This window comes from Embiotoca jacksoni, unplaced genomic scaffold (assembly GCF_022577435.1).
Source record: "Embiotoca jacksoni isolate LCO1_2020_lvr unplaced genomic scaffold, fEmbJac1.0.p SCAF_26, whole genome shotgun sequence".
Classification (NCBI taxonomy): Eukaryota; Metazoa; Chordata; class Actinopteri; family Embiotocidae; genus Embiotoca; species Embiotoca jacksoni.
Window position 1 is genome coordinate 4,247,400 of NW_027185377.1, and position 13,285 is coordinate 4,260,684.

The 13,285-nt window shown below is 45.9% G+C and overlaps 1 protein-coding gene across 6 annotated transcripts in view; it reads left to right on the plus strand.

The window, feature by feature from the left end:
* The window catches only part of sdk2b (sidekick cell adhesion molecule 2b), a 245,145-nt gene that overhangs the window by 11,503 nt on the left and 220,357 nt on the right, over positions 1-13,285 (plus strand). The window lies entirely within an intron of this gene.

A 13,285-nucleotide genomic window follows, 5' to 3' on the forward strand; every position in this document is an offset into this window, starting at 1 on the left:
TGTGCGGAATGAGTGCGACGCTTGTAAAAGACGACCCCGCTGTGTTTTACTCCGGTGAGAGTGGCATATGAAGGAGAAGGGGGCCCTATTGTTACCGTTACAGCGACAGATAACGACCGAGCGCTCGGCAGGCATCGCAGTACATCACTGCAGCCATTATGTGACAGCTAAAGGGGGGGGGGAGGGTTTGGAGGCGAAGCTGGCGGAGACCATTTACTCAAAACTGTAGCTTAAATTTGTGTATCTGTTTCTCACAGCGCTCAACTGTCTGGTGGAATGGACCTGCTGCCTATTATACTGCCATCTTGGAAGACAGTACAAACCGGTGACAGAGGAAGGAAGCGCCGGCCCGGCGTTTCGGCCGGCATCGCTACCTTTTTCTAAATCTTCCTTCCTTCCCGGCAGAAAATCTATAAACCTCTCGTAAAATGACCAAACTTAAGGATCTCCGAAGCTGCTCTTGTGTCACAGTCAACCCGACCACCAACCTCACCAGCTTGAGTTTACGTACAATCCACCAGCTTTGTCGGATCCAAGATCACAGACCATAATTGTAGTTTCTTTGAACACAATAAAAGAGTAGAATTCAGCTTTGTAAAAGATTTGAGGACATCGGTAAAACAAGAGACTGCTCATGAAACCTCTGGAGACTTCAATGACTGCTGTGGGTATTTATATGGTCACATTTTTAAATTCCAGCTTTGTCTTTTAAATATTTATACTCAGTGTGTGGCTTTATTTAAACAGAAGTTAATGAGTGTTTTTGACATTGTTTGTTCTTTGTGGCCGGTAGGAGGGGGTGGCAGCGGTGGGTGTGTAGTTACAACAGACGTGATGACTAATGGAAAGACTGGAGATGGGCAGGAAATACCAGACGGTCAACCACTCATTCATCATCCGAAGTTAAAATTGTGTGACACCGCAAAAAGATGACACACAAAGAATTCAACTGAATGTGTCTGTTGTTACCCTGTCTTACCGTTTCTCTGTTAAAACATGGACTCCTGACGAGACGTAGTTCCTGAAAATCCTTAACTCGATTGGTTATATTTGCTTCGAGCGCATGTGATTGGTCGACCTCCCTGTTGTTGGGTAGCAAATTTTGTCCTTGCCAGAAATCCCGGCGTGCACAGCTGAAACAGACTCTCCGAGCCTCGCTTTGGCCTCTCTAGGAGTGACAGTTTGACGTTTTGTAAAAAAAAACTTGCACGCACGTAAATGTCACGTCAGGAAGGACATTTTTCAGTGGTATTAGGGGGTTGGAGGGGTGTCTAGGTGGCATGAATCAAGGACCGCCATGTGGAAAGCAGAGGTTCGACTCCTGTAGGTAACATCATTGTTCTATTTTTTTGTTTGTTTGTTTCCTAACCCCAAACATGTTCTTTTTCCTTATTTGTATGTTTTGACTTTCAGTCTCATTTTCCTGTAAATCACACGGCTAAACACGAGCAGTAGGTTTAATTTTGGTGCTGCACACTGCAGACATTATGAGCACAAAGGTCCTACAACAGGGTTTATGTGCGCATGTAGGTGCTCGGCGACACGGACAACATAAAACATCATTACGTGAAATTAAACATCATTATGTGCAGAATGTTGTTCATTTATACTCGTGTTACCTGTGATTACTTTATACAGAAGAGACAGAGTGAGCCCGTGTGTTGGTCGAGGGGAGTGAATGAGGTGGGGATTGCTGCAGGGGGCTGCATAGACGTGTGTTCCAGGATCGGTTGGCTTACATAGTCCGACAACAAAGGCGGAAAAGAAGTGTGACGTGTAATCAGTTCTCTTTAAAAAAAAAAAAAACAAAAAAAAACACAGTCAGAGAAGCCGTGAAGACGCAACTGTGAAACGTTTTGTGTGATGGCCAATTACTTCTTCTTTCATTCCTTCAGGAAGTTGCAGAACACAACACAACCTACGCACAGGTCCGCCATAACCTTATCCCCCCTGTGGTTTACACACACACACACACACACACACACACACACACACACACACACACGCACACACAAACAAGCATATTCCCCTGCATGAAAAAAGGCTATCTTCATGCTGCGAGGCTTATTCTCGCAAACACTATCTACTTAAACAAACACACACAGAGGCAGAGCACTGCATGCTAAAGACCCCCCCCCCCCCGCCCCTTTCCCCTCCCCCACACCCCCACCCCCACACCCTATGCATCGACACCCATCACACATGAATGTCGTTTGTATGGAGCTGAGCAAGACAGGCAACACTGTCTTGATCATGAAACAAGGAACACACTCACAGGGGCAGAGTAATGAGAAAAATGCAAAAACCCATTTCTTTTTGTTGAACGTGTGTAATTCAAGAGCAGCCTGCTGGTGTGACCCTTTTTTGGAATTGATTGTTTTGGCAAGCCTTAAATTAACACGCCGACATTTTGGAAATCAAGCTTTTTTTCCGTTTTTATTTTTTTTTATCATTTTAGATTGATATATAGCACAAAGAGTTGGGTTTGCATAAATGTCCTACGTAGAAAAGAAGCTGCTTTCTGGAACATCATTGATATTTTTTTATGTTTATGTATATATATAATTGGACTGAATAGTTTGGGATCATAATAAAGGCTAGTTGCGAGGTGAAATATCTCAGCTATACGCAGTAAGTCTTAATAGGAACTTTGTGTTGGAAATGACAATCACACATATGGCATCATGTGACTTTACCCAAGAAAAAAAGAAGGTGTTTAAGGACCGCAGGAACTGTGTTCCCGTCTTAACATCAGTGGGAGTTCCCCCTTTTTTCGTGTGGCTTTTAAGTTCCTATAACTCCGTTTTGTGGGACTTTTTCAGCTCCTACCCGTGGACAGGTACTTTTCCGATCGCAATAGGAACTGCGCTGATGTAAGTGCACCGCGATTGGCCGAACACAGGAGGCCCAGGCAACCGCCATGTTGACAACACGGTGTAAACAGCGAGCTAACGGTAAACTACAGCTACGAACGAAGTTGTTTACATCGGCGGTGGTAAGAGTTTCAAATGGAGGCCGAGAAATGGGCCGACAACAAGGTCCAGGCTGTAATTAGCCCGCACGCATCAGAGGGAGTACAGCGTGACTTCCATTCGACGAAGAGAAACATCCGAAAATGTTTACACCGCGCTACGTCCCTTCAGAGTTCCTGTTAGCGGTGTGAATGCAAACTGCAAAAGGCTTTAGAACCTGTTTAGTTCTTGGGGAGGGGCGGGGCGGAGGGGCGGGGGGACTCTCTGGGGGGGTCGTTCCTCTCAAGAAAGTCTGACAGTTTGCTCCGAATGCGTCTTTAGATGCAGCGTCCTGGTTCCTCCCAACTTGTTATTCCTCGGGCCTCTGCAGCTGCTGCCTTGCCCCTCAGGCGCAGGCACACACGGGCCCTAATCGTCCGACCCAACCGGGCCTTGTCAGATTCCCCCCAAAAATCTATCTGCACGACCGTCGGAGTCCGATTTGCCCGCCAGTCCGCAACACGTCGTCACGGCGGTTCACCACAATGATGTACCGACTGACAAACACAAACAAGTTGTGTGATCTCGAACTAACGGCGCTCTGGCGGGACTCCTCCGTTTCACGCCGTTCTCTCTCTGACTGACTGGCAGAATTTCTTTTCCCTCTGTTATCACCGGGAGAGAGGGCTTTGAAATTTGACGGACAGCCGTGATCAGAAACTACCTCTCCGAGTCTGTTACGGGAGGCAGATGTAGGGGAGGCGCGGGGTTAATGCCGGCAGCTATCAGCTGGACTGACACACCAGACAGACACGCTGTATTTATCTTTGGCCGCTCGAAGAAAGAATCTGTCGGACTGCAACCGCGACTCCGGCCAAATCCATCCCCGTTGTTCAGCCGGAGCTCGAGGGGGCAGCTGTGAGAGTGGTGGGCTGTCAACTGTCTGCTGCCTCCTCTGCAGGTACAGCCAGGCAAGAATAACCTGTTTGACTTTTTTTTTTTTTTTTTTTTTTTGGGCCTCAAGCCTCCATTCTATCCCATCCCTCTTCTTCTTGTTTTTTTTTTTTTTTTAATGGTGGTTGGCGGTTCTTCCACTCTCACTCTTTCACTTTTTTTTGTTCTCTTTCTGCTTCGCTCAGCTTCTTTCTTTGTAACAAGCTTTGAGGGATGAGGAGGGAAAGAGAGGGAAGATCAAAGCGAGCCTGCACACTCTGCCCTCCGATATCATTAGGATATCTCTGATGGCATTATTCAAGTTTCTGCCAGGCCCGTGTGTGTGATTCTGTCTGCGTGTATGTTTTTTTAAAATCTGTGCTCAAGTGAGTGTGTGTGTGTGTGTGTGTGTGTGTGTGTGTGTGTGTGTGTGTGTGTGTGTGTGTGTGTGTGTGTGTTGCATACGTGTACGTGTAGCCAGCATGTGGAGTGCTTTCCTCTGGCATGGGGCCCGGTGCTGCCGTGAGGGCCGCCCTTCAGCCCTTCCATATTGCGCAAGACGTCCAAGCTTCCCCTCCAGCGAGGTGCACGAGGGAGCTGCCCCCTGTTTGATGTCACTTCTGTTTTGCTCTGATATTCCTCCGACAAAGCCTCACAGAGCAGTCGTGCACAGAGGCTGAAATAATGGAGAAGCTCCATGACGGGAAAAAACATCTGGCGCATTGCGTGAGCAGAGGTCCCGAACCCCGAACCCCACCTGCTGAATCGAAGCTCACCTCTGCCGCCTTTTCTGCACTGGCGCTATTTAATCTTTTAATCGTGATCAACAAATCCAAGCAACCAATTAGAATGAATGTGCCAGTATCAACCGAGCGGCGACCAACAGTGACGTCACCCATTTTTGAACGGCCGTTATGAAGCCTCAAGTTTGGATTTTGGCCGGCGCCGTCTTGCTGTTTTCCAACGGTTTGGAGCCGGTCGTGACCATATTTGGGCGAGCCGGCGGAGCGAGCGGTGGATCTGACTCGATCTGATTGGAAACCCGCCGATACTACGTCCCGCCCGCCGATAGCCGTAACCTGACTGCACCACAGGCCTGTCCATCAAACAGACACACCGGAACGGGATTGTTTTTCGAAGGACGGCCAAAAAAACGAATGAGAAGAAGTGACTTTAGCGAACCAAACCGAAATAACTCGTGGAGAAATTGTATTGACTGAGACTTATGAGACTAGTTGAATGTGACTCTATGGAGCCGGAGGCTTTTTGGAGCCAACCTCTAGTGGCACTTGCTGGTATCGCAGCCTCATTTTAGTGGAAGTTGTGTTCCACTTTTATATACAGTCAATGGCATAAACCAGCCACTATAACGGACGTCTATAATGCAAATGCATTGTACATAATGATAATAATTTGTTTGTTTGTGTAGTTAACTGCAAATCTTAATATTTGGCCAAATGCGGTTGATGCCTTTCCTGGGTTTTGATGCGCCTTCCACATTTTATCGTAGAATACATCCACTTGACAAACAGTATGTTGAAGAATTTTCAGTTCCTTTGTCCCTTTTGCATAATGCATAATGGCAACCCATATAGCAAATATTTCACATTTGCCGTGCCTTCATAGACTCCCGGCCTTTTCGTCCGCTTGATCAGATGTATGCATTCGAAATGTCCTGCTGCTCGAGATGTCATTCTGATACGGTGGCAGGTAAGATGTAGGAATGGAAATGAAAAGCGCTGTGGGCCAGCAATTGGACTTGTCCAAGTGAACGTGGGTGTGTAGCCCTCCCAGCGTGTGTGCTTGTGAGTGCTTGATTTCACCCGCACGCCTCAGAATGTGTTTGTGTGTGTGTGTGTGTGGGGGGGGGGGGGGGGGGGGGGGGGCTGGAATCATGATTTTTTTTTTTTTTGTTGTGTGCTCCTTCCAGTATCAACTTCAAGGTGCACCTGCACAGTCGGACATTTTGCACGCAATGACTTTACATTAACAGCAAATGTTACATCTCTGTGTGCAACGTGCTGAATATTTAGCATCTATCTGTCACACATTATATTTGTTTTCAATAAAAAAAAAAATGCCTCGAGGAAGAAAGCAAACATAAACAATAGGTGTCAGGGGGGGTCAGTTACTTCACACCTGAATGAGTTACTATTGGAAGTAAATTTTCCTGCTGACTCGAAGGCCGCCGCTACGTTTTCCGTGCCTTTCTATTCTTCACACGTGGCGTGATCTGTAGCTTATTTGTCGTGCAGTGGGCCTCGGCTGAGCGAATACTCACGTGGCCTCATCGTGCACGTGCATGCGCGTGTCCGTAGCGCACAGTCGCCGCAAAACCCAGCGAGGACCGCAGAGCTGCACCGTACGAGAAGGGGGGGGGGGCGAGCAAGCATGCAAGATGGAGGGATTGAAGGATCGAGAGAGACAGGGGCAAGAGGGAGGGAGGGGGGGGGGGGGCAGGGCGATGGAGTCTGCACAGTTACTGAATCCATAAAGGATGAAAAGGGCCTTGGCAGGAGTCTTAAGGGGCTAATAAAATAAAGTTCTTTCAGATTAGTTAGCTAATAGAGCTGTAACAAAGTGTCGCGTCTTAACGCTGAGGGGAGCACGGCCCCCCGCGCGCTCCCTGTGATGAGGCGGGTGGAGGCCGGGCGGGCCGGAGGTTTGTCGGGGGGGGGGGGGGGGGTGTTAGGCTCTCGCGGAACACCTGCTGTGAAGGAGCCCTATGGGTCTGGTTGTTCAGTCAGGGGTGAGCAAGGAAACAAGGAGGGGAGGGGGAGCCTACCTGGCATGAAATTACTCTCCAAGCAGCTTTAGTACTTACTGGATGAAATCAGCGCAGCGACTGTATTTTTCTTCTGTAAGCTTAAGGAAATTAGTGTTTTCTGTAAGGTATCAGGCACCGGTTTGCTCTGCACTGCTGATGCTCACTTTTACTTATACGACAGTGAAAGTAAAAGTTACAAAGGCTATTATGTGGCACATCGAACGGCGACTGGCTGAATTGTAGAGTGGAATTCTTGAAACTTAGAGAGGAGTGCAATCATCCACAACATTTTGATGTAAGTGGATGTTTATCTTGCCGATCTATTCTTTCTAATCAACAAGAAACCAAAGGAACAAGTCTGCATAAAATGGATTTTATAAAGGGAGACGACCGTATTGGAGCAAACCGTGAACGTGAGCATTTGACGGCAGGAGATTAAAAGCACTAAAAGGATCACATTGGCACTGTGACGGTAATAAAAGATGATAATTATGGGGAGACGGGAAAAGAAGCGGGCTAAAGGTGCGTTACTTTTCTTTGTCATTCATTGAACGAACTCCAATAACTTCCTGGAGCCTTGGAACCGCAGCTCATTTTGCAGCTGTTAGTCATCACCACTCTCACCAGAAAGCTGCGATTCATTCTGGGTTCTTTTCATTCTGGGCTGTGGCCGCAAAAGTGCTGCATTCAATCCGTAACACCTCTCTCCAGATGACACGAGGTGCGCTTCCTCTTTTTTGGACATCTCCTCTGCAGACGCAGGACCGACCACGCCTCAGCCTCTCTGTCTTCCTCCGGCTCGGTGCTTATCACGGCGAGGTATTGTGATGACTGCACACCGTGTGCAGAGTGGACAAATAGAAGGCCTTGAATTCCGCCGAAACACTCCATACAGTATGTGCATACTTAAAAAAAAAAGGGGAAAAAAAGCTTGATTCTGTTGATGGGATGAAACTGTGTTCTGTTTGTGTTGAAGAATACAAACTGCAGCTCTCTGTGGGTGGTGTCCTGTACGATTTAAGGTAGCCCTGAGAGAGGGAAAAAAAACCAAAAATGAAGGGGTAGAAAAACCGAGAGGAACAAGAAGTTCTCTCCGGGGACCGAACTGGAGGGAAAATAAAAGCGTGGAGATAAGTAGAAAGTACCTTGTCTCTAATAACAGTGAGTGAGGCGCTGCCTCTGCGCGTCATTATCGCAGAAACAGTTAATGAGAGGCCTCTCAGAGTGGAGACTGATTGAGTGTGTCGTCGTCGTCGTTCTCTGCTCACCCCCACCCTCGCGCCCTCAGTCGGATCCTACTCTTGTTTCTTTCTCACATCTCCGTCTCTCTCGATCTCCACTCTGGCTGCTATTTGGAGAAATCCTCATTGCTCTGCGATGTCTTGCAAATGATCACGTTCTTTTTTTTTTTTTTTTTTTTCTCCTTTCCTCGTTTAAGATGGGGAGAGTTTTATCTTGAGAAAAGCCCGTGTAGGTTTAACTAGGCTCGACGGTGGGCGGGCGCATAGCCCCGAAGCGTGTGTTGGTTTGCGCGGTAGTACGAGGGCATAAAGCTGCACTTCCATCGTTATTTATGAGGAACTGTATCGACATTTCACGAGGCCTACCCATAGACTTTGTGTCTTTGTTGAGAGTGGTGCTAATTGCAGAGTTGCTGGCTTTGACTTAACAGCAGACCAAATTCAATCAAACAGGTATATTACAGCGGCTGTAGCACTCTGCTTGTTAAATGTAAAAAGCCATTACCTGGACTGAAAGTACCGCACGGAAAATGAACCATCATCCGAACAGTTTGATAATTTTGCAAAGAAAAAAACAAAAAAAATGGATGTTAAATGGAACTATTCAAAACATATACAAGTCTGTTTTTTCATTATAGTTTTAAAAATGCTCGAGCACAATTGCCAATCATTGGACCCGTAATAAGGACCGGAACCAAGGAGGCACTAAAATGACTCTTAGCTGAAGTTCTTTTATGTGTTGCACTGGAACACACACACACACACACACACACACACACACACACACACACACACACATATGAGCAGAGAGGAACACCAGCAATTTCAGCTACTCGCTCAAATCATTCTGTAACCACTCTGCTCCGGGCCACTCCAGGTTTTCTATTTTCCACTTCCCAAATCGTTCTCCGTTCACAGTGAGAGGAAGCTCGCTCTGGTTCACTCCGCTGCAAATATGATAAATGCTGCCCTTTAGTTGAATTAAATAACACAAAGGACCATTTTGGAGGTGGCATTGTGGCATGCAAGGCTGACGGTAAGGCGTGAACAGAGGTGAGCAGGTAGAAAACACGCATCCGCCTGAGAATGTTTGAACTTGAGAAAAGACATTTTCTGTTATCTACACTTCGTTTATGCAGACAGTTGCAATTGGAAAGGAGTATTAACAAACAGACAAGGATGGCAAAATGAACTAAAACCAGCTGGAACGATAAAAATAAAAAAAATCCCATTCAATATTAATAATGTTGATCATCGACAACAATCTTAAACCAATTTGATGTAAAAAAAAAAAAATCTAAACTAGATTCATTAGATTTATAGTTGTTGGGGAACAAAGGCGAGAGAAGCCCGTGGGATTAATTTATATCTTTTCAAAAGATGAAGATGAGAAGAAGCAAAACGGCTTGAGAGCTCCAAATTGGGCATAAACCTCTCGAAAACCCAATCGCTCTTTTGAACGTATTCACTGTACTGTTTCACTGTACCACAGTGCACAAAATGACAAATAAAATCCCCTGAACTCCTGAAATCTGTGTCAATGACAACTTTCCTTGCATAATGAATCCACTGAGCGAGTGCACTCCCAAGACTTTTCTTCCTCTCCCTATATTTAGCTAATTCTCTATCTGAGAGAGAGCGATGGCGTCTTACTGGGGCGGATTACACGACGCCCATTCGGAGCTCCTGAGCCGTTTCGTGCTTTTTAAAAATGAAATTAATTGAGAGCTTTTGTGTTCAGTAACAGTCCCTGTATTAGTCCCATGGTTTTAATTTACCCCTTCCGGTTTATTCGGGGGGCCACTTGTTTGCTCTCGGCGCCTCTCTGGAATTCGATCTTTGCCATTTCGCCGCACCGCTGCTTGACCAGAAACAGAGAGAGTTTAAGTGGGGGTACCATTAATAAAGACTGAAGCCATAGGCCGCTGTTGTAGCTGATGCTGTAATGATTAATGAGGACCATCCTTTAGCCTCAGTGGTGGTATCTCTGTTGAATTAGGCTCTGATTATCCCTGGCTGGGTCACACATGACTAATGACTCCTGGGCCTAATTCATCCTTCCTTGAGCCACGCTCTGTGGAATAAGCCAACGCATAGAAGTGTCTGTTTTTCATCTGACTTCTATTCTAAAAGCTGGCACGCGTTTTGCACATATTTATGTGTATTTACATTAGTTCCCACAACAAATATGGCCTCTCTGTAATTTTATTGCCCCTATGATGGCTCCTTTGCCTCATGGCACCATTTCTGCATAATTAAGATTTCGCCATTAAAATGTGGGATTGTTGTGGCGCCTGCTTAACTACAATATATTTCCCTTCCCTAAGGGCTGTTTTTTCCATTAGGACTTCATGAAATGGCTTTTTGTTTACTCATTATTATTTGGTTTTCATAGCTGGTTTGTAATTTGTTAGCCTGAGTAGGAGGAGAAGGCAGGAGCGGTTGGTATGACACTGCGTAAGAGATTATCGTCATGCCCTCTGCCCTCAACGACATGCTCAGGAAATTGATTTATGAAGGGAAATATAATGCACAGAATTGTAAATCTGCAGTGTGACTTGAATTATGCGATGCATCTACCCGATGACAGATAACGAGACATTCACTGGTGGACTTGTTCTCTGGATTGACCGGTTGTCTGACACTCGGCTGTTTCACCAACAAACTGAATGCTTGAGTGCAAATGTTCCACTGGGGGTTGATTTTCTGACCTCATCACCGGACTGGAAAGTCAATATCGGAGTCTCGTTTTCTACAGTTTCTGCACGTCGAGTATGCCACGGCCAAAGTGTGTAAAAATCACGGTTGGGGCAAAAAAAACCCCCAAAAAACAGCTCTAGTTCAAGTAAAGTTGAAGAAAGCGACAATGAAGAAAAGACAAATCTGGGTCATTTATCTCAAGCTAATTGAGACATTTACAACCTCTATTGAAAATAATCACTTCTTCGTTGGGGTAATATTGTGCCGCCGCGGCAAATTCTCCTTAAAGAAAAGAAAAACGGCATCTAATTTTACTGATAAACTCAAGTCGTGTCTGTTTTGTTAGAGTGTGTTAAGCTACGGTTCCTGCTTAACTCTCAAACAGGCAGAAAATATTACTAACTCCCAAACAGGCAGAAAATATTACTGTTCCATTACCCAGTGATCGCCCACTCTCGAGCCTGTTGACTTGTCATTTTGGCTTCGCTAGTCACCATTCTGCTCCATTTCCTTCGCGGCAATCACGCTGTCTGTATCTGAGATGGTGTTAAGCTGTGGCTCATTGCACCATGGCTGTTCTTGCTGGGCACGAGCCATGTGGAAGCAGCGGGCATGCTTCTCTGGCCAGGGGGAGGCAGGGGCAGGGCGGAGAGAGGCGGTTTGGAGAGCGGTGGCAGTGAAGGGATCCTTCGTAGCTCCTAACCCTGTATTTTCACACTCAGGCGAGCTTCTTGTTTACTGCTCAGCGGCGGCAGCGTTGGTTTTCCACTGGGCTAATTTGTCACCCCGTAACAAAAAAAACAGTACAGCACTGGTACACGCGAGAGTGGGAGTCGGTGAGCTTGTTGAAGATGAGAGGAAGGGAAAAGAAAGGCGTATATGGAGAATGAAGGAGCATCTGTGAATACCAGGTTTTTAGAACAAAAGATAAAAAAATACAAAAAAAAAAAAAAGATGTAGGTCAGAAACGGATGCCGAATAAGAAAGATGGGAGGAAAAAGTAAAAATAAAAAAAATAAAAAATGGAATGGATGGCAGTGTACCAGGCTGAGAGGAAGAGATGTAAAAAACAAACATTTATTGTGTGTGTGTGTGTGTGTGTGTGTGTGTGTGTGTGTGTGTGTGTGTGTGTGTGTGTGTGTGTGTGTGTGTGTGTGTGTCTTCGGATGAAGGGGTGGCTCTTCCTCTTTCATCCTCTTCTCTGTTGTACTATTCAAGAGTAAGCTTGTTTGCTATTCCGAGGGTCTGCTGCTCATTAAAAGACCCTGCAGACTTCTCTAACAGGGTGCGCTCAGCTGACCCCAGTATGACAGTGCACTCCAAAATATGCTGCTGTCACATGGTGATGAAATCGCCGTAACAATGATACGCTACCGTATAAACACACCAAAATCGAGGAGATTCTTTCTTTATCTGTTATCCGCCTTCCATTTTTTTTATTTTTATAGTTTTTTTTCTCTTTGTGCTGTTTTTAACTTTTATTTTCCTTATCTCTTCCTCCCTATGTGCTTGGGTCAGTAATGAGCTGGTTTGGTTTCTCTTTCCTGCCACAGGCGTGTTTTTCCTCCCGTATCCATCATCCTCTTGCATCCCCCTCCCTCCTCTGCTCTCTTGTTTTCTTCTCTCAATGCCTCTTCTCGCCCAAAGGCTCTCCAGGTTGCTTTTTTTTTTTTTCTCCTAGTGTAAAGAACTTTCGTTCTGTTCCCATTGCATGGAAAAATCCAACATGCATGATATGCCACATGCTTTCTAGAGAAGTTGGTCGTGGTCGGCCCGTGTGGTCCTCATCTGTGTAACAGCTGTGAAAAATGAATGAGCACTTGTATCGTTGCCCTCAGGCTAGACGTAGACACCATCACCCTGGGCTCTGTGGCAGCGTGTTTAAAGCATTCGCTAACGGTTCAGGTACAGCAGGATACACGGGTGTGGAAAGTAGCTGTTCAAAGAAGAACCATGTGGACATGTTGAGGTTGTATCTGAATAAATGCAACTCGCCAATAATTCATACATTTTCTTGGAAATAAGATGCTCGAAATACACACATAAACTGAATGGATGCCATTCTAAGTGAATTGATACCATTGACTGTGTATAAAAGTGTTCGTAGCTTCCGGGTCTGAAAAATGAGGCCGATGCTGAAGTGTCTTAAGCTGCAATACCAGCGAGTGCCACTGGAGGTTGGATCCAAAGAGCCCCGCGGCTCCATAGACTCCCATTCAATTTATCTGGCCGTCCGTCTGAAAATAATCCCGCTATTAATTCTCCCGCCCACTCCTCCCCCAGCTCGTCGGAATCCGGTCACTACCGGCACCACATTGCTTGGAACTAGCAAGATGGCGCCGGCCAAAATCCAAACTCGAAGCTTCATAGCGGATGTTCACAAGCCAACGGGTGACGTCACTGTTGGTTCCCGCTTGGTTAATACTTGAAAAAAAAACACCTTTTGAACCAAAAGATAAGGACGGTTCATGGCCAGATGTGTTCTGATTCTAAATTGAGGCTGCAATTTATTCCTTGTCCTCTTCTTGAGGAGTTTGTATGTTCGGTACAGTACATACGGAGCAAAGGTCTAGCTGTTGTCATCGTGACCTTGGACAAGTCTCATTTCCACAGCTAGTGGGAAAATTACAGCTGTAAAAAGAAATCGCAAATGGATAGATAGAGAACATGGTGGAAAAAAAATAAGAGCAAAA